A 21,718-nucleotide genomic window follows, 5' to 3' on the forward strand; every position below is an offset into this window, starting at 1 on the left:
AGGAAGCACCGGAAATGAGTCTCCCCACCTAGACAACATTTGCACTTGCAGAACCTGTCTTGTGAGACATCTCCGGTGCCTCTGGAAAAGAAAAAAGTGATGGAGGCCTTGCTTGCACACCAGCCAGGGCACAACCAGCGAAACTTTCCTCTCACTCTGAATTCACGGTGGCATATTTGGGGACATATGCTGGTAACTCTGCTGCTGAGACACTTGCATCTCTGCAGCAGAAAATATAAAGGGCAGCTAGGGAGGGGGCGTGGACAATTAATGTTTTATCCATTTATGCTTGGTTTCACTTAAACTTCTACTCATACCTTTTCCTACACTTGCAACCAGGGGATCTAATTCCATCCCTCAGCCTTTAATGTCCAAAAATACAAGAGCTTGGATACTACAAAGGCAGAGCACTTATTCTTAAAACATTCTGAGATGTTTCGAAGTGGGCAAGTCCTCTAGGGGTAAGCCAACTGGGGAATGCTACCAAGAGAAGGCTCATTTGAGTCTCAAGAGACATGCAATATTTAAGACATACATATACTGAAAAATGATCATTCTTTATCTGAAATTCAAATTTAATGAGGTACTCTGCTTTTCATTGTTTGTTGTAAATCTGGCAATGCTCCTTCAGCTGGGAACACTCACCCATATATTTGTCATTTTTGTCCCATGCCATGGAACAACCAGATGGAGAATATTCAAGTCAACATGTGTCACCTTCCTACTGGGAATCTGGCTCCAGTGATGATATGAAAGAAGTAAGTTGCATCACCCCACCCTTGAGGAGTTGGTACCCAGAAAACTTGCCCAGCACCTAGTGCAAAGCAGTCACTCCCCAAATCCTTGTAGATGGTTGAGGGAATGAATGATGCTGTGGGACTTTCATAAGATTACTGTGGGGGGGGGGGTGTGTGTGTAGGAAACAACAGCTACAGATCACAGTGATTTTAGATTGTTTTTAGAGAGCCAGATGATCCTGGTAATAAAGTTTTTCTGGGAAAAAAAAGAAAAGATATTCTGCAGAGAGATAGGAATTCCATTTTGAGGGAAATAAATCTGATTGAACTAAAAAAATCCATACTAGTTTGGTGTGTGTCCCACTGCAATTTAATGGATTACAAGCTGCAGTTGCTGGCCCATTGTTTATTTGTTTTTTTCCCCCTATTTGGATGAAATTTGCCACTTGTTCATAGGTGGTCCAAATGGAAGGGTTTGGAATTAAGGAGAAAAGTGCTGAGTATTTACCAGGCATGAGACCTGCACCAAATTTTGAGCTGAGAGCCATCAACTGAATTGGATTTCAGGCCCAGTAATGTTGGTACCATACGGCTGTTCACCAGTCTTTTTGAAAATATGTTCAACTCCAGTGAAGTCAGCTATAGCTCATGGAGAAACAAGCACTGTGGACGATGCGGGATGGACAGTGACTCATTAGAGTCTGCCCATGAAAAGCCTGGCGAGCAGGAGCCCATGCACTCCCGCTCCTGCAGGAGATCACTCCAGCAATCCCCGGCAGTCCCGGCAGTGGCACTGTAACCAAGCAGGACCCCATGAGGCCTTCCCAGAACAGGAACCCCTCCCCATGTCCTCCACCTGCCTGTAGAAGAACTTCATTCAGTCAAAGAATAAATTTAATCAGAGAAGTAAGAACATGGAGAAAGGGAAACAGTCAAGCAAGACAAAATAATGATAATTTAGCCATTAAACAAAGCCAAGGACCTCTATTTCCTCCTCAAGGGCTCTAGATAATATTCTGAGCCATGTATTTGAGCTGTTTGGCAGATACTGAAACCCCCGCCAGGTGGAAGAAGTTAACTGTATGCTGCCCACAAGCATGTTGACCCCAGACAGTTTGGAACCAGGATGATGATGTTGAATTCCTATTACCTCACCACCAACCAATCAGAAGCATGTCCACGAGCTGATCACACACCCCACGACCCCTCTCCCTCATCCTTTTTTTTTACATATTTATTGGATTGTAATTGCTTTACAATGTTGTGTTAGTTTCTGCTGTACAACAAATTAAATCAGCTATATGTACACATATATCCCCTCCCTCTTGAGCCTCCTTCCCACCCTCCCCTTTCCACCCCTCTAGGTCATCACAAAGCACCAAGCTGATCTCCCTGTGCTATACAGCAGCTTCCCACTAGCTATCTATTTTACACATGGTAGTGTATATATGTTAATGCTACTCTCTCGATTAGTCCCAGCTTCCCCTTCACCCCCTGTGTCCACAAGTCCATTCTCTACGTCTGGGTCTCCATTCCTGCCCTGCCACTAGGTTCATCAGCACCATTTTTCTAGATTCCATATATATGCATTAATATATGGTATTTGTTTTTCTCTTTCTGACTTACTTCACTCTGTATGACAGACTCTAGGTCCATCCACATCACTACAAATGACTCAATTTTGTTCCTTTTCATGGCTGAGAAATATTCCACCGTGCACTGCAATGAAGAGTAATATTCGACCCCACTCTCAGCTTCTAGAGAAAAGCCCGTGTGCAGCAATGAAGACACAACGCAGCCAAAAATAAAAAAAAAAATTTTAATAAAAATATTCCATTGTATAGATGTAGCACATCTTCTTTATCTATTCATCTGTTGATGGACATTTATGTTGCTTGCATGTCCTGGCTATTGTAAATAGTGCCGCAATGAACATTTGGGGTACATGTATCTTTTTGAATTATGGTTTTCTCAGGGTATATGCCCAATAGTGGGATTGCTGGGTCATATGGTAGTTCTTTTTTTTTTTTTTTTTTTAAATGGGTAGTTTTTTTATTTATTTGTACTTATAAATGAACCAGCCAACTGGTAGTATTATGATGTGGACAAATCAAAACATCTTTCTACAAATACTAGAGTGGTGGAAAAAATTAGGGGTTGTAAGGAAAATAAGCAAAAAGGGGTAGAGGAAATCAGTGAAGCACATTGTAGCTTAACCCTTCACCTTAACAACTGAGGTTCTTAACAAGTAAAGCCTCCCCATCCCAGAAAATACGAATAATCCTTCATCACACATCTTTGTACTTTTGCTCCCTATTCTTGAGGTTAGGTTCTAGATCCTAAAGATATCCGAAAAATAGTATTATAACCTAGTTATCTATAGCCGCCAGTCATCTTTTATCATGTTGTCCGTAGAAGCCAATGCTTCTGAAACCTCTTTGATTAGACACCAGTCATACACCCCCAAATTGACACAAAAGGCACAATGAAAAGCAGCTTATCAAGGCAGAGAGAGACGTAATTGTAAAAGAAAAATTCTAGGGAAGTAATACAGTCACGGCTCAAATTGAGATTGAATAATACAGCCATCGTTACAAATCTTCAGGCTGTATGTTCAGAGGGTAATTTGGGAATAAATCCATGATTTGCTGTTGGGAATTGAAATACTTAGCAGTTTGCTGTATTATGTTATAGCTTTCCCCAGCAGTTTCCAAGGTGGCCTCCAGATCACTGACAGGAGAACTTTGCTGGTACTGGATCTGGGGCTGCAGGAATTCCTCAACATAGATGTTGAATTGACTGTTCCAGGTGTGGTTATTCCAGGCTTGGGGGCACCAGGTCTGACTGTTCCAGCTCTGGTTGTTCCAGGACTGACTGTTCCAGCTCTTGTTGCTCCAAGTTGGGTTATTCCAGGTCTGGTTACCCCACATGGGCAGGTTTCCGGAAGAGTTCACCAGGCATCCTTGGTGGTAGGAATAGAAGCCCGGGTATTCTGTAGTTGCTGGGCCCCGAGTCACAATGTTGCTATTCCTGGGCCAGTTGTTTTTCTGCCACCTCTTACATTTCATTCTCTGGTTCTGGAACCAGGTCTTAACCTGTTTGTAGCTAAGGTTCAGGATGTTGGAAAGTTCTTGCATTTGCTGGAGGCTGAGGTATTTCTGCCTCTGAAATCTGTCATTGAGCACACACAGCTGCGTCTGAGAGAACACGGTTCTGGTCTTCTGCTTCTTGACCAGGACCTTCTCTTCCTTCTTCTCTGTGCTCTTGTCTGCAGCCGTGGCCCTATGGTAGTTCTATTTTTACTTTTTTAAGGAACTTCCACACTGTTCTCCACAGTGGCTGTTATCAATCTACATTCCCACCAACAGTGCAAGAGGGTTCCCTTTTCTCCATACCCTCTCCAGCATTTATTGTTTGTAGATTTTTTCATGATGGCCATTCTGACTGGTGTGAGGTGATACCTCAATGTAGTTTTGATTTGCATTTCTCTAATGATTAGTGATGTTGAGCATCCTTTCATATGTTTGTTGGCCATCCATATGTCTTCTTTGGAGAAATGTCTATTTAGGTCTTCTGCCCATTTTTGGATTGGGTTGTTCAGGGTTTTTTTGGATATTGAGCTCCATGAGCTGTTTGTATATTTTGGAGATTAATCCTTTGTCAGTTGCTTCATTTGCAAATATTTTCTCCCATTCTGAGGGTTGTCTTTTCTTCTTGTTTATGGTTTCTTTTGCTGTGCAAAAGCTTTTAAGCTTAATTAGGTCCCATTTATTTATTTTTGTTTTTATTTTCATTACTCTAGGAGGTGGGTCAAAAAGGATCTTGCTGTAATTTATGTCAAAGAGTGTTCTACCTATGTTTTCCTCTAAGAGTTTTATAGTGTCCAGCCTTATATTTGGCCTTTAATCCATTTTGAGTTTATTTCTGTGTATGGTGTTAGGAAATATTCTAATTTTATTCTTTTACATGTAGCTGTCTCACCCTGTCTTTAAAGCCCTTTCCCTGAAAGCCTTTGGGGAGCTCAGGTCTTTTGAGCACTAGCTGCCCTGGACTCCTTGCTTGGCGCCCTGAAATAAACGTTGCCCTTTCCTTCACCACAACACAGTGTCAGTAGATTGGCTTTATTGCACACGTGGGCATGTGGACCCAAATTTTGTTTGCTAAGAGCACCATCACTTCTCCTCCCGACTGCCCCCATCAACATACAAACATGCTGCTATTTCTTCCATCTTAAATTTAAAACAAAATAAAACTTTCTTTGAACTGTACTTCTCCTGCTGTTTCTTTTCACCAAAACTCCTAACAAGATTTTTCTAAACTCACTGTCTCTCATGCCTCATCTCCCATTCTCTCTTAAACCTGCTCTAATCAGACTTTCCATCCACCCATTCCCAGGTACCTGATACTGATCTTGTTAAGTTCATCGCTAACTCCATGTAGCTAAATTCAGTGTCCATTCCCAGCTCACAGTGTAACAGATTTAACAGCAGTATTTGAAACCATCCATTGCTACCCCTCCTTGAAGCATTTCCTTAACTTTCAAAACACATAGTATTCTCTTGGCTTTCTTTCTTATACCTCAGGTTTTGGCTGCAGTAACAATGCACAACAATCTCAAAATTTCAGTAGCTTGAAAAAAACACCATTTTATTTCTCACTTACAGATCTGACAGTGTGCTGTGGCTCAGCTGTTCTAGGTTGGGCTCAGTGGGGCCAGGCTGGACCCCAGGCTTCTGGTTTGGCTCTACAGGACTTTTTTTGACGCTTTTTTTTTACTGAGTGTAATGTTTTTGAAATGTATCCATGTTGTTGCATGTATGAGTAATTCTGAATTGATTATTTTAAAAAATATATACACTGTAGCTTTGTCTACTGCATGGGTCTAAAAACAAGGACACCCCTAATAACAATGACTACAAATAATGCCCAGATCTTGATTTCTAAATACTGTTCCTACTAAAAGGAACCAAAACTCTTGGGACAAATGGCTGGTTCCAAGATTGGTCCAGGGAAAATAGAAAGTGAATCTTGACTATTGTATACCAGAAAGCAAGGAAGTGCTTAAAGACTGATGGAGACAAGTGAAAAGAACACAATTGCATTTTAAAAGGGTTCTCATTTGCCCAATTAATTTATTGAATTGTTAAAAAAAAAAAAAGAATCCATGAATCTATAAAGAGAATGAGGTAGAGTGAAGAGACAACACTTCTTTACATAACAACTCCTGCTAATAAATGTAAAAGGAATGACAGAATTCAAAAATGACCGTTTTGCAATCTCCAGTGTAATCATGTTTTAGGCAAAGATCATCGATGGATGCTAAAACCATTTTGCAGAACGAGATATCCACATGGTCTTCAAGAATGATTTCACAGGTGAGTATGTATCCGTTTCTTAGTTCTACTAATTTCAAAGGGGAAAGAGTACCTTTACTATAAAGAGATCTGTCAGGCACCCCCCCCCCACTTAATCAGGTAATCAAACACAGAATCACCAGTAATGGGACAAACTGACAGTAAGTGCTTCTTGATGCAATAGCATAGGAAGAACACATCACCTACATCGTATTCTTGTCAAAAATATTTAACTTGGGGCTTCCCTGGTGGCGCAGTGGTTGAGAGTCCGCCTGCCGATGCAGGGGACACGGGTTTGTGCCCCGGTCCGGGAAGATCCCACATGCCGCGGAGCGGCTGGGCCCGTGAGCCATGGCCGCTGAGCCTGCGTGTCCGGAGCCTGTGCTCCGCAACGGGAGAGGCCACAACAGTGAGAGGTCCGCATACCGCAAAAAAAAAAAAAAAAAATTTAACCTGAATCTTAAACGTGAGGAAACAATCAGAAAATCCAAATTGTAGGACATTTTATAAAAGAATTGACTTGAATTTTCCAAAATGTCAATCTCACCAAGATTATTTTTAGGAAAAGATTGAGAGACTGTTCTAGAACAGCAATTCTCAAAGTGTGGTCTGTGGATTCCTGGGGTTCCATGAGACTGGGGAACAGCAGTCTGTTCCTGGGGAACAGACTGTTCTAGAATAGGAATTCTCAAAGTGTGGTCTGTGGATTCCTGGGGAGTCCACAAGATCAAAACTATTTTCATAATAATAATAATAAATAATTTGCCTTTCTCACTGTGTTGAGATTTGCATGGATAGTGCAAAAGTACTGGTGGCTAAAACTTCTGGCACCTTAGCATGAATCAAAGACACGATGCCAAACTACAAGTTGTCATATTCTTCTCCAAGAGGTCCCACAATTTTTTAAAATGTCAGTTTCACTTAACAATGCACTTGAACCCACCAAAATTGTTAATTTTATGAAATTTCAATCCATGAGTAAACATCTTTTTAATATTCTGTGTGGCAAAATAGGAACGACACTTCTAAAACACTTCTGTGAGCCAAAGAGCAATGGTTGTTTCAAGGAAAATCCCTTGTGCACCTGTTCGAACTGCATTTGAACTAGTCACTTTTTTTCATGTAACACAATTTTATATGACAGAACTACTGACAGATACATGGTTTTTCAGGCTTGGGTATTTGGCAGGCAGTTTCTCCAAAATATACGAAGTGAGCCCATCATTTCAAGGAAATCACTGATTGTATTTGTTGCCAATAATAAAATTCCAGCTTTTCAAGCAAAAAATCGAGTTTTGGAAAAATTGTATTAATCGTATTTATTTGTATTTATCATCAGTTTTTCCATGCTCAAAGACTTTTTTTGTAAGATTGGTGACATCAGTGTATGTGATTTCTTGATTAGTATCAAAGGAAACAAGGAACTAACATTTGAGTACTCACTACCTACTAGACACTGTGCAAGGTAGCTTACATACTGTGCTATAACAATTTAGATTTTCAACAAGTCTGTGGCAGGTTTCCACCTCAAAAACAACTGGAAAGAACAGTAATAATGGCATGGTGGGGGGAGCTTTGTTATGGTTTGGGAAATGCTTTAGATGCAAAACAGATAAAGGGAAAGCTAATAAGTATAATAAGATGTTAAATTAGAAGTTTCAACTGAGGCACCAAAATACAATGAATGCTAACAGAGTGTCAGACCATCCTAATGTGGTAATTTCAAAGAGTGGAGAGTGTGTTGATGCTGAAAGGACCCTCAACATATTTCTTTGGAGAAAACAATTGATGGCCTGTGACTCTTATTCTTATGGGAAGGGATGGGTACTCTTCCCTCAGCTCAAGCCTAGGGTTAAAAGCTTCAGCAGGACGCCTGGAGAACGTTTATGTGTCCCTGCAGTTATGGGGGCACAAAGGACTGTGCCTGATTCATGACAGGGACAGCAAAAGTGGGCCACAGAACAGAGGGCCACATCAGGAGCAAGCCCATGCCTCAGAATTTATCAGAGCAAGGGATGCATGAGTGTTTCCCATGGACCATGAGGGAGAGGGGTGAGTGGAGTCATTTTGACCACTGCTTAAGAGGGTAATGAAATCCAAACAGTGAAAACCTATGCAGAATAGACTATCAGAAAAACAGGGGCTGAGGGAGAGAATTGTAGAAGAGAAAGGGAATAGACCACCCATGTCAAGAAGGCTGTAATCCGAGTTTTTAACCAAGTAAACCAGGAAGGCACCCACAGGAGTCAGTTTTAGACTTCTTCCGAGGCCCAGGAGTACGAAGCCATCATCTGATGGTACTATTCAAGTAAGAGCTTTCAGCTCCCTTTTCCCTGCTTCTTCTCATGTTCTGGAATGAAATTACCGGGAAAGAGACAGGGACCGACTGCCTCACGCTCCCAGGAGCACAGGCTACAGGCTGTGAGGAGGGGAGGGGGGAGAAGTCATCTTTAAATCAAGATTAAAGTATTGCATAATATACTGAACTCCACATTTTAATTTATGAATCTTCAGGATTCACAAATCCATTCAGGATATGAGCTTCAGGAAGAAATGCTCAATGAAGTCTTCAACGTTTCCAAATGACACCAAACTTTGCCAAGTAGTGAAGAGCTGGACTAAAAGATAAGGACAGACCATGGCACAAGTCTGTAGAAAGGCAGTAAGTTATGCCCAAGGGGGAATAAATACTCACTGGTCTGTAATTCCCTCTGGGGTTTTCCCTGTGAACTAGTGTTTCCTGGAGTGCCTACATATGGCCTAATTTTGAGGAATGTTGTAATATCCACAGTCCACTGTTCAGAGGTGGTTTTATCATGTGACACTGATAATGTGGACACAACTCATCCAAAAATACTGGTTCTCGACCAAAGGCTCCATCTAAAGGCTGGCCGACCAGAGGCCTGCCTCGCATGCTCTGCCCAGCAAGTGCTTTCTAAACTAATTTTATCCTCCCTCTTGGGGTGCTTAAAAGGCAGAAATACAGAGAAGGTGGCCTGTGAACAGAGTGAAGATGAAGAAAAGCACAGAGTAAAGAGGTAAATAGAGGCCATGACAATTCCTCAAAAAATTAAACATAGTTTTACCAGATGATCCCGCAACTCTACTTCTAGGAATATACTCAAAAGGATTAAAGTCAGTATCTTGCAGAGATATCTGCACTCCCATATCCATATTCATTGCAGCATGATTCACAACAGCCAAGGTTCACAAATAACCTAACTTTCCAACTACAGATGAATGGATAAAGAAAGTGTGGTATATACATACAATGGACTATTATTCAGCCTTAAAATGGAATGAATTCTGACACATGCTACAACATGGAAGAACCTTGAAAACATCATGCTAAGCGAAATAAGCCAGATACAAAAGGACAAATATTGTATGATCTCCCTTTTATGAGGTGCCTAGAAGAGGCAAATTCATAGAGGCGGAGAGGAGACTATGGGTTACCAGGGCTTGGTGGGGAGGTAATGAGAGTGCAGAGTTGGTGTTTTGAGTGTCAGCTGGGGAAGGTGAAGAGGCTCTGGAGATGGGTGGTGGGGATGGCCGCACTACGTTGTGAATGGAGTTAATGCCATTGAACTGTATATTTAAAAAATCGCCAAAATGGTAAGTTTTATGCCATGTGTATTTTACCACAATAAAAACATTTTTAAAAATTGTTCCAAGTTTCTCTCTAACAATTTCTGCCTCACTAGAGTCTTTCATTTGACAAGTCAGGCAACGTGGGTAATTTCTCTTTTTTTGTAAGTAAAAGAAGAGATGCGATCTCCTTTTATTGATGCCTACTGTGGACAAGGTGGTGCTTTTACCTCCAGACCCTGCCTTCCTTGGTATTTTCAGATAGAAGTCAACAAATGAACACCAATAACAGCGAGGACTCTATAAAAGGGCCCCGAACTTGCAGATGAAACATCGCAGGCTTAGTGAAACAAAACAGGGGCTCCATCGAGTCCTCGCGGATTGGCGGCCCCGGAGCACAGCCGGTGGATCCCGGGCAGCAGCAGGGAGTAACCGGTGGATCGAGACAGCGCAGACGCACACGTGGGGGCACCACGGGGGCCCTAGGGGAGGAGGGGACGACAGGAGGTCAGCAGTTGGCTGGATCCAGATCCTGACGGGGTCTTATGGCCTCAGGGGTGGGCACGAGGCACCCCTGAAGACTCCAAGAAGGGACAGCACAGATGCCTGCAGGTGGGGAAGGGGAGTGGGCGGAGCGTCAGGCTCCAGGTTGGGGAAAAGCAGAAGGAGAAGGAAGGATGGAGATGCTGTCTATTGGGAGCTCTGGTCTGAAATGAGCTTCTGTTGGCATAAAGAATTTCAGACTAATTTCTAAGCATAAGGAAAGTCTCGTGTACACTCCAACTTCTGCCTGGGGAGGGATACCAAGCGGGAATTTTTATGTTAAGACTGTGATTATGGAAAAATTCCTTAAGACAGACAATCATGTCAACGTATTTTTCCAGTTTGTATTTTAAATTGTGCAAGTGTTCTCAGAGGCCTTGTGACAGACACAACTTTTATAAATATAAAAAGTCAGTCTGCCCCAACTGCCACTGTGCTAAAGATTCCCACCCCCTTCCAGGTTTAACCCATCAGATTTGTTAAAGACCATTGCGTTTTGAAATATTAAACACGCAGCTAATCAAAGGGAAATGAGAGTTTACTCCAATAACACTGCAAAGGAGGATTTCCCCCAACTCTTCTTTCTTCAGCATTAAAGCCCTCTCCTTGATATCAGTGTTGGCAGAGCTGCTCACATCACCAAGGCTGTGGAGGAAAACACAGCGCACAGGCAGGCGCAAGCAGGCACGGTGCACAGTAATGAAGGGAGTGCGGGGTCTCCAGAGAGGCCCAGATTCAAGGCCCAATCTTTTCCCTTCTAAGAGGCATGCCCTTGGCCAAGTTACTTAACCTGCGTCCCAAGCAGCAGCTGAGTGTGGCAGGTGGACTTTCCTAGGCTCAGATCCCCCTGTGTCACCTCCTTGCTGGGACTCCTGGCAGTGCGACAGTGATGGCACTGGTGATGGTTATAATGCCGTCACCTCGTGGCATTATTATGAGGTTATAAATGAGTTAGCTTATGTGAAATACTTGAGAGTATCTGTCATGTAGAGAACAGTATATAAATGCTTGCTATTTTATTATCAGTTTTTTTTTGAAAAAGCATATACTCTCTCACAGGGCACTTGTGACAATTAGCTGAGATGGGGAGTAGGGCGATATAAGTGGATTCAAATCCTAAAATCCTAGCTCTACCACTTATCAGCTGTATGTCCTAAGACAATTTCCTCTATCTTCCTGTACTTCAATTTTGAGATTGAAAGAGACAATTCACTTACAGAACTTAGCATAAGACCTTGCACATAGTGAGTGGACCGACAGTAGGTGTGGGCTGCTGTCATGTCATATCCACAACAAGTGTTACTTTCTCCTGTCTTGATCATTCTTATTACAAGATTTTTTCTCCTGAGAGGAAAAGATCCTCTGGTCTGTTAAAGTGAACAGGGTAGTCTACAGATGAGGGTTCTTATGGGCTGTACTGTGTCCCCCCAAATTCATGTGTTGAAGTCCTAACACCTACTACCTCAAATTGTAACCATATTTGGAGATAAATACTTTAAAGAGGTAATTCAGTTAAAATGAGGTCATTAGGGTGGGCCCTAATTCAATATGACTGGTGTCCTTATAGAAAGAATAGATTTGGACACAGAGAGACACCAGACACTTGCATATACAGTGGAAAGATCATGTGAGGACACAGCAAGAAGGCAGCCATCTGTAAGCCAAGGAGAGCGGCCTCAGAAGAAAACCTGCTAACACCTTGATCTTGGACTTCTAGCCTCCAAAACTGAGAAAATTAATTTTTGTTGTTTAAGCCACCCAGTCTGTGGTGTTTTGTTATGGCAGTCCTACTTGATTAATACGAGGGTTTAAATCTATTCTGCATATTTTTAAGAAAAAGATATTCCATTTTCCAAAGTTCAAAGTGGGTGTCAATTTATTCAGCAAACATTTGTTGACCACCTGGTATGGACAAGGCCCTGTTCTAGTGCTGGAGATGCCACAGTGAAGCGCTATGTGTCCTCACGGAGCTCACGGTCCAGAGCCACCCTGGACGTGTGGCCTCCAAAGCTGTCACAGCAGGAAAAGAGGAAAAAGGAGGCAAGTCACAGGCCTCACATCAATGCCACTCCCAGTAGATTATCTCATGGTCCCAATCCAATCTCAAGAAAGGCTGGAAAACATCAGATAGTATGTAGAAAAATTGGTGAGTAACTGCCTCAAGTAGATACCTTTATTATATCTCCATTCTGTTAGCAAGGTTAAAGGTATTGCCCAAGGCCACACCAGTAATAAGCAGAGGAGCCAGGGATCTTTTCCAACTGCCTGGTTCTAAAACCCACATCTTGGCCACTGCACTGATTCTGATTATGAAGAGCTTTTTATTGGCATCATCCTGTAGAAAATGGGGGCTACTGAAGAGTTTTAAGGAGAAGAATGGCATAATCAGATTTTCCTTTTAGGTAGATCATATACACTGTGGTTTGGATGTTGAATTTGAGAAAGCACGGCTGGAAGCAAGGAGACCACTTAGGAAGCTATTGCAATTGCTCAGACAAGAGCTGATGAGGGTCTTAAGGGGGGCAATGACAGAAGGAATAGAGTGGAGGGACACAGTGGAGAAGTTTGGGGACAAGGAGAAAATTAGACAGGCTTATTTAATGTGGGGGTGAGAAAGAGGAACTATTAAAGAAAAACACCTTTTTGTTTGAATGGTGGCCTGGAAGGATGGTATCACCAATGAAAGCAAATTACAGAAGGAAGGGCAGGTTTGCTGGAGAAAATGATGATTTCCATTTTGGAAATGCTGAGTTTGAGGAACTTGGAGAAAACAAGTAGCAACGCATGTTCAACTGTTTGTGGAACAATTATTCCAAAGCTTGGGGAAGAAGTTGGGATAGGGAGTCACGAATATGCAGGAGATAGTTGAATAAGAAAGGGAGAGTTGGAATCTTGTGGAAAACAATCGTCAGAAGACCAAGTTCACAAGTGATGATAAAATCAAATGCAGTAGAGTCCAGTATAAATAATATCTGTTGGGTTCTGTCATTAAAAGTCATTGATGACCATAGTGGTAAGAGCGTCCATGGAGTGGGAAAGGGTGGGGCAGAAGGCAGATCGCCACACTGCAGAGTGAAAAATGAATGTGAAATGCTACCATTTTTAACCCTCTCAATAAGACAGGCATTATCGTCCCCACTTTATAATGAAACTCCAAGAAGATACCTTGCAATACTGCATAGTGTCTAGAGACTCAGACTCTGGAATGCAGCTATCTCAGGTTGGGTTGCTTGAATTTGATTCTGAGATGGTTATTTGTATGCAGGCTTGTTAGGGAGCATTTTAGAAACCAACTCCTGTAAGGAAATGAGGGAAGCAGGATTGAGCAGAGATGATGAAGTAGCTTCAAAGGACTAGTCTGATCTGCAGAGAGCTCCTGAGTTGGAAGGGACTTCAAGTTGTCCCTAATGTAGACAAAGAAGTTTTGACCAGGCTTTTGGTCACATATTGACCAGACATTGGATGTGCTATCCCCAAGAAAGGATGTAACTTGAGTGAGGCAGCTCCCTTTGGTCAAGGACAACTCCCAGAGAGGGACTCAGCTGACAAATATCAGGTGCCAACTCTCTCAGCATCTGGGAAAACGAGTGCCTCCGTTGTGACCAGGCACCCGGGTGGCGCACGACAGCATCCATTACACTGCCTGTCAAGGTGCCAATCTCAGTCCAGCCACTTACTAGCTGTGAGACCTCAGGTGGCTTCTTAATCTCTCTGTGCCTCAGTTTCCTCATCTCTAAGGTAGGAATATCAATAAATGTACCTCATAAGGTTGTTATTAGGATTAAATGAGTTAATAAAACTGCTAGAAAAATGCCTGGCACCTGGTGAGCATTTCATAAGATAAGCTACTATCATTAAAGGTAGAAAAACCACTGCAACCCGGGTCTTCTGATTTCCAGTCCTGTGCCGGTTCTTCAGACCATTCAGCCTCAATTCTTACTATTTCCAGTCTATGCAGTACACTCACAGTGGGCTACATTGTGCTACCTATAACCATTTTGCACTTTACAAAAGTATGTATTAATGTAGTATTACGCAAACAAAGATACTTAACAAATAACCTGGAAACTTCAGCATGCTGCCACTTCACACATCTGTGGGCTGGCTTAGCTGGGCCTGACTCCCAGCTGTCAGCCGGGTCCAGGTCGGCTCCATATCTCTCATCCTCCTTAGATGAGCAGTGTCCACATCATGTTCCTCTCATGGTGAAAGTCAAGAGTTTGAGAGAGCAAACCAACCTGTGCAAGCACATTTCAAGCCTTTGCTCACATCTGTTGACATCCAATTGCCTAAATCAATTCAGGTGGCCGAGTCCAGAGTCAAGCACAGCAGGATGGGAAGGGTAGGCACAGCACCCACGGAGGTTGGGGGAAGAGAGGGATTGGAAGTTTGTGGAGCAGTAATCTTCCATACATTCCTGATGAACCAAGATTTTGTAATAGTAAAGAAGATACTTGTGACCAGAATAATACTTTAAAAAAAAAACCTTTAATTGAAAACCTTGTCTAGATATCGCTGGTATATCTGAATATGTCCTTCTAGCCTGTCTCTAATTCAGTCTCCTCATTTGTAAAACATGATTATAATATCCCTTTCTATTTAACTCACAGAAATGAGATATCATCATCCTCATCCACGTATCGTGTGTTTTCTTTGAATGCTGCAGCACTTCTTTTTATAATAAATTGGCATCTTCTGCCATCTAGCACTCTTCTAATTCTTTACTGAGGGTCCCAACATGGGCACTGATCCCCCAAGAGTACCTTAAAAAGCCAGGAGAATGCAGGAGTGGTGTCCTTAATAAACACAGTGGCTGGAATCCATTTCACTGAATATTTCTGAAGCACTGGGTCTTCAACTCATAGGTTTCTACTTATCCTGACAATGCTGAGTATACTGTGAGCCGTCCATAATTTCTAGTTGAATTTCTTCAATTCCCTATGTTTATAAGAAGATAGATTAAATAGAGGTTGGTAACCAAACACTGCTGAGACCTGAGACACAATTCAGCGAGTGGCCTCTGCGAAAAATCTAACACAAGCTCATTGCCTATCATAGCTACTAAATACCCGACTTAGCACTTTGCTCCTTAATTCCAAAACCTTGGATTTGGACACTGCCTATGAAGAAGCAATGAATTTCCTCAGAATGGAACAAAAGAATAATGGTTTGGCAAACTGCATCTTCTGGTCCAAAATATATATATTTCCAATTCATTAAATTATAGTGAAACAGTGCCCAACTTTTATGGCTTCTTAGTTCAGTGAAATTTGTTTTCACAAAGATGAAATCTTCTTCTCTGCTTGCCAAAACCAAGGCAGAGTTTCTTTATTCCTATAAAAACTTTATTGCTACAAGCATCATCCAGCTCCTTAAACTCGTTCTGAAATCATTTTGAACTCAGGAACTCTCTCATATCTCTGCCAGATTAATCTTACAAAAGTGCTACAGGACCTCTAGAAAAAAAGTAGGAGAAAATCTTAGTGACTATAGTAGTTTATTAGGACTGCTGTAACAAAGTACCACAAACTGAATAGCTGAAACAAGAGAAATTTATTATCTCACAACTCTAGAGGTTGACAGTCCAAGGTCAAGGTGTCAGCAAGACTAGTTACTTCTGAGGGATGCGAGGAAGAATCTGTTCAATGCCTTTCTCTTCTTCTAGTGCTTTGCTAGCATCTTTGGCATCCTTTGGTTTACGGATGCATCACCCCAATCTCTGGCTTATGGTCACAGGGCATTCTCCCTGTGTGTGTGTGTGTGTGTGTGTGTGTGTGTGTGTGTGTGTGTGTGTGTCTGTCTGTCTGTCTATCTCCAAATTTCCTCTTTTTCTTATAGGACACCAGTCATATTGGATAGGACCCACCTTAATAACCTCATTTTAACTTGATTCCCTCTACAGAGACCCTACCTCCATATAAGTTTACATTCCGAGGTAGTCGGGGTTAAGACTTGAACATATTAATTTGGGGCCGGGGGAGTGGGAGGGGGAGGACACAATTCAACCAATAACAGTGACCTTGTGTTAGTTAAGCAAAGATTTCTCACAAACTATAAAAGAAGAAAATTGATAAGCTGGATGCCATCAAAATTAAATACTTCTGCTCTTTAAAAACCACTATTAAGGGCTTCCCTGGTGGCGCAGTGGTTGAGAGTCCGCCTGCCGATGCAGGGGACGTGGGTTCGTGCCCCAGTCCGGGAAGATCCCACATGCCGCAGAGCGGCTGGGCCCGTGAGCCATGACCGCTAAGCCTGCGCGTCCGGAGCCTGTGCTCCACAGCGGGTGAGGTCAAAATGGTGAGAGGCCCGCGTACCGCAAAAAAAAAAAAAAAAAAAAAAAAATACACTATGAAGAAAGTGAAAAGACAAATGAGCCACAGTGTGGATGAAAATATTTGCAAAACATACATTCAATAAAGCACTTGTGTCTAGAATACGTACAGAAATTTTACTCAATAAGGAGAATAGGAAAAATACAACTCATAATAAGAAGACAACCCAATTAGAAATGGGCTAAAGATTTGGACAGATATATTATCAAAGAAGATACATAAATGGCCAATAAGCATGTGAAAAGATGCTCAAAGTCACTAATGATCAGTGAAATGAAAATTAAATCCACAAAATACCTCTGCATACCAATACAATGACCACAATCAAACCAATTGACAATATCAAGTGTCAGCAAGAATGTGGAGCAACTGAAACCCTCATGCAGTCACTTTGGAAACCAGCAGGGCAGTTTCTTGTAAAAGTAATCATACACCTACCATGTAACACATCAATCCAAATCCTAGGTATTTACACACGAGAAACAAAAATCTACGTTCACACAGAGGCCTCTATATGAATGTTCATAACAGCTTTATTCTTGGTAGCCAAAACCTGGAAACACACAAATGCCCATCAACTGGAGAATGGATAAACACATTTGATATATATGTACAATGGGATACTACTAAGCAATAAAAAGAAAGAATTATTAATACATGTATAAAAAGACTACATACTCTATCTATATTTCCATTTACATAGCATTCTAGAAGAGGCAGTATTGCAGGGATGATGGTTAGATGACTATAGATTTGCCAAAAATTCACTGAACTAGACACTTAAGAAAGTGGACTTATTTTATGTAAATTACGCTTGAATATTTTTTGAGTGCTGCAGTATTTTTCACTTTCTCAAGCATCCATAAAGTTTTCTGGAGAAACACCCCTCCCATTCTCCCCCACCCAGTCATCAATGACTAGGGAGTGTAGCTTTCTCCTTTTGGCTCATCCCTGGAGCCAGCTTCCTAGCAGGAACGTAATAGATACTTGCTGACTTTGTTATTCTCCATCTATGGAATGGGATAAAAACAGTGTTTCCAATCCTTCTTCCTGCCAAATAAATTAGGTTCTGTTTCCATCTGCTGCTTAGTTCCTTCCCCCCTCTTCCCCTGAGCAGGATTAAGCAAGATTTGGGTTCTTGGAGGCAGAATTAGGAAAAGGAGTTGAGAATGAAAGGTCTATTCTAGTGAAAACAGGAGTGACAGTAAAAAGGAGCCTCACTTCCCAGGGGAGTCTCACATGTGGAGGTGTGGAGGGCCCAGGGCAATGCTGGGAGGGGTGGGCTAGGGGTGAGTTAGAGAGACTACTGGGTGGGTCAGGGAGGGTGAGGGAGAGGGTCCTTCTGTGGGGGAACAGTGACGGGCCTGGGAGTTGCAAAGTGCTAAACAGGAGGGAAAGGGGATTTTAGTAAGAGCTGCCTTAGAGTTCTGCATTTGATTTGAATTCCTGTTTGTTCTGTTCCTTGAACATGGTTCCAGTCCTGAATGAACCACAAGGGTCAGCATTTTAGGATGGTCATACATGCAACAAGCATTTATTAAACACCTTCTGGGGATCCCACATCTTACTGTGGAGCCCAGGGGAGGTAAGGTATATAAAAGGCAATATCGAGGATATTTGATGAGCTAAGAGATGAAATATAATCAATAAGATTTTACAACCATTTACAACGTTCAAAAATCTTCAGGGCTTCCCTGGTGGCGCAGTCGTTGGGAATCCGCCTGCCAATGCAGGGGACGCGGGTTCGTGCCCTGGTCCGGGAAGATCCCACATGCCGCGGAGCGGCTGGGCCCGTGAGCCATGGCCGCTGAGCCTGCGCGTCTGGAGCCTGTCCTCCGCAACGGGAGAGGCCGCGACGGTGAGAGGCCCGTGCAAAAATAATAATAATAATCTTCATATGTTTGATATGTTATGACTTTATTGAAGTCATATTTGGATTATCTGAAATAAATGATCTGACGGTGACTGATATTCAGCTCAGTGGCAAGAATCTGAACCCAGGGACTCCAAAGCATGTCCTCTTTGTTCTTTCTGCAACCTCTTGCCCTCTCTGGTCTGGGGAGAAACATGGAACACAGACAGAGACCCTAAAGCAGAAACTTAGTTTCTGGCTTTTCAGGATTACAAGAGACATGCCTGGCCACCTTCAGTGACAAGGGTCTCTCACAAAGATTCAGGAGCATGTTAGGTCTCACAGGTTATCATCTTCCCCTTGGCTGTTCAGTCACTCTTGATCCCAAGACTTGGCTAAACAGCAGGCCCCACGGAGCACCAGCCCACATCTCAGGAAACACTGGGATACAGTTTCTGTTTCTGCATGTCTTGTGGAATCCATATTTATCATAAAGAAAGGATCAAATTGATCTGCTTGTCACCATCCCCTATGGAGTTCCTCTATAGAATATGGTTTTGCCCAAAACCCCACAGAGGCATCTGGGCTCCCTCATTTTCATCAGAAAAGGACTATGGGTGTGGTGGGGAAATGAGGGGGAGAGGCTGTGACTGCAAAGTCGATGATACAAGTAACCCTGCTATCGTGCTATATTTCCCGAAGTAATAAGTATACAGGCTTGTGTTTTGTGTTGGGGAGGGGCCGGGGGATGGGGTGGGAGGGGAGGGTGTGGCACAGTGTAAACCTACTCCTCCGGTGCTCTTACATTTTTGTTTTAAATCCTTTCAGGCATCACAGGACTTCCGAGCACTTATATTAATTACCCCTGTTTCTCACCCACTCACTATTTCTCCACTATGTTCTCTCAGCTTTGCCACTCAGAGTGTGTTGATCCAGAATTTAGCCAGTGAGGGAAGAGAAACACCCATACTAGTATTTTTTTAAATGACTCTGAGCCCATTTCAAGAGCAGCATGCATATGTAGGCATCACTTATCACTAAGGGATTATAAAAGTCCTTGAAATAATCATTTTTAATACTGATACAAATCATCCGTGGATTATATTATTTATTATATTTTAAAGTTTCATAAAAAGTCATGAAATAATCTGGTCTGTAACACAAAGTTTGAGTGTTTTCAAAATAAAAACTACATGATTTTTAAATACGAATATATTTTAATATAGTACAGACAAATGAAGAGTCATGCCTGTTGTATTCAGAGTAACTTAATATCATTCCACTCTATTACACTATCATAAAGAAGGGTTATCAGCTCAGCAGCTGCACTGTAAGTATATCAGTTGCTGTTGTTGGAATTCAGGGGTCTACAAACTAGTCCATCATACTTAACTGAACCAAAGCATATACACAGCAGTTGTTGAATCAATATAGGATTAAGAAAGGATTGTTGACACTACCTCACTTTAATCATAGATTTTAATCCCTATAATAAAGTCAACCATTGCAATGTTTGCAAAAAAAAAAGAATGAGATCGTAGGACTGAACTTTTTACCTGAGATGAAAGAATCCATCTGGAGAGATCACATTCCAGCAGCAGCCATTGCTGTCGCTCTCTTGTATCCCATCCCAGCATTTCACGGTAGGGCCTCCCCATCTTGTCTGGGTGCGTTTATCAGGAGTTATTAGGACTAGCCTCAGCAGCCGAGAGTTAGTAAACAGCCTGTGACTTGGAGGCTTATGCAAAGGATCCCCTTCTACAAACAGATCTCCTCTACCTTCTATTAGGATATCTGAAACCAAGCTCTTGAAGACTTCCTGATATTTTTGCTGCTAAATAGGTTTGTTTGTTCTTTTTCCAAAGCACAAGACTTGCAGAGCTGACCCTGTCATCTGGTGGATGGTGATGCATTCAGCACTAGAAATGCCATGAGTTTGGAATGGATAACTGACACACGATGAGGTTCCTAATCCAGTCACTTATGCCTTTTCTGTTAAAATGTGTATTAGCTAGATACACAGTATAACGTATATAACAAGACTTAGAATTACATGATACCGCTTTATCAATTGAAACTTGACTTGCTCTTGGTTTACAAACTTAAAATGAAAATTTTCTGAGACTATCACAGGCTCTCAAACTATGTTTTACATCAAAAACCCATCTGTCCACTTTTATGTGATTGCTTATCTAATCAGAGAAAGAAATCTTTTTTTTTCTATCCTACTCATTAGTCCAAAGCATCATCTCCACTTGCATCTTCTATTGTGTTTGCAAAATTCCATTGCCTTCTCTCTTTCTTTGCATCTCGTTTTTTTCCCAAGATTAATTGAAGAAAATCACCAAGAAACTATAATACTTTCATGTTTGATGTAGGTCCTATTAAGGGGTTTTCCCAAACTTGCTCAAAATTCAACTTAGACATGTGACCAACCTCCTGTAACATCACACTGATCCCCAACCCCTTGAATGTTGTGCACTGAAGTGAACAAAACAACAGACATAACATCTGACTGAAACTCTGGGCCAACTTTGTTTTTGTCTTGTCTTTCTTCTGAACACTAAATAGATTTTGAAAATACGCTAAAATTTTTTTAACATACTTGGAGGCTATTTGGTATAAATATGGTGGTCGCTTAATGAATCTTCCCATGACTTCTCTTGAAAACCACAGGAAAAAAACACAGTTTTTGGTTTTTTGGTTTTTTTGCGGTACGCAGGCCTCTCACTGCTGTGGCCTCTCCCGTTGCCGAGCACAGGCTCCGGACGCGCAGGCTCAGCGGCCATGGCTCACAGGCCCAGCCGCTCCGCGGCATGTGGGATCTTCCCGGACCAGGGCACGAACCCGCGTCCCCTGCATTGGCAGACGGACTCTCAACCACTGTGCCACCAGGGAAGCCAAAAAAAAAACACAGAGTTTTTAAAGCCACAAACTCAGTTTTCATGAAACTGGGAAACAGAAAACCCACTAAGTCTAAATTGAAATGGAAGTGTTTTAAAAAGCTGCTGAGCAGAAGGCAGAAATGAGAGAGCACAGGAGAGCACAGAGGGATGTAGCAGCAATAGACCTCAGAAATCACCAGTGAAAGGGGAGGACCTCACCTGAATGAGACCTGCTGTGGACAGGACTGACTTTGAATAGTTTTCAAGTGCTGGGGAAGAGAGAGAGGGAAAGAGGGAAGGTGCCCAGAGGTATCAAGAGTAGCAAATATCAAAAGCAGCAGCCAAAATGAAGGGATCACCTTCTCAGGTAGGTACAGCATTGGGTGAAGCAACCAGGGGAGCACAAAAACAGGCTGAAGACACCATA

The 21,718-nt window shown here is 42.2% G+C and overlaps 1 pseudogene; it reads right to left on the reverse strand.

The window, feature by feature from the left end:
* Positions 1-3,328: 3,328 nt before the first annotated feature.
* Positions 3,329-20,064, reverse strand: LOC132434260 (homeobox protein NANOG pseudogene; annotated as a pseudogene).
* Between the last annotated feature and the right edge of the window lie 1,654 nt (positions 20,065-21,718).

The sequence above is a fragment of the Delphinus delphis genome, chromosome 11 (genome assembly GCF_949987515.2).
Source record: "Delphinus delphis chromosome 11, mDelDel1.2, whole genome shotgun sequence".
In the NCBI taxonomy this organism is placed as follows: domain Eukaryota; kingdom Metazoa; phylum Chordata; class Mammalia; order Artiodactyla; family Delphinidae; genus Delphinus; species Delphinus delphis.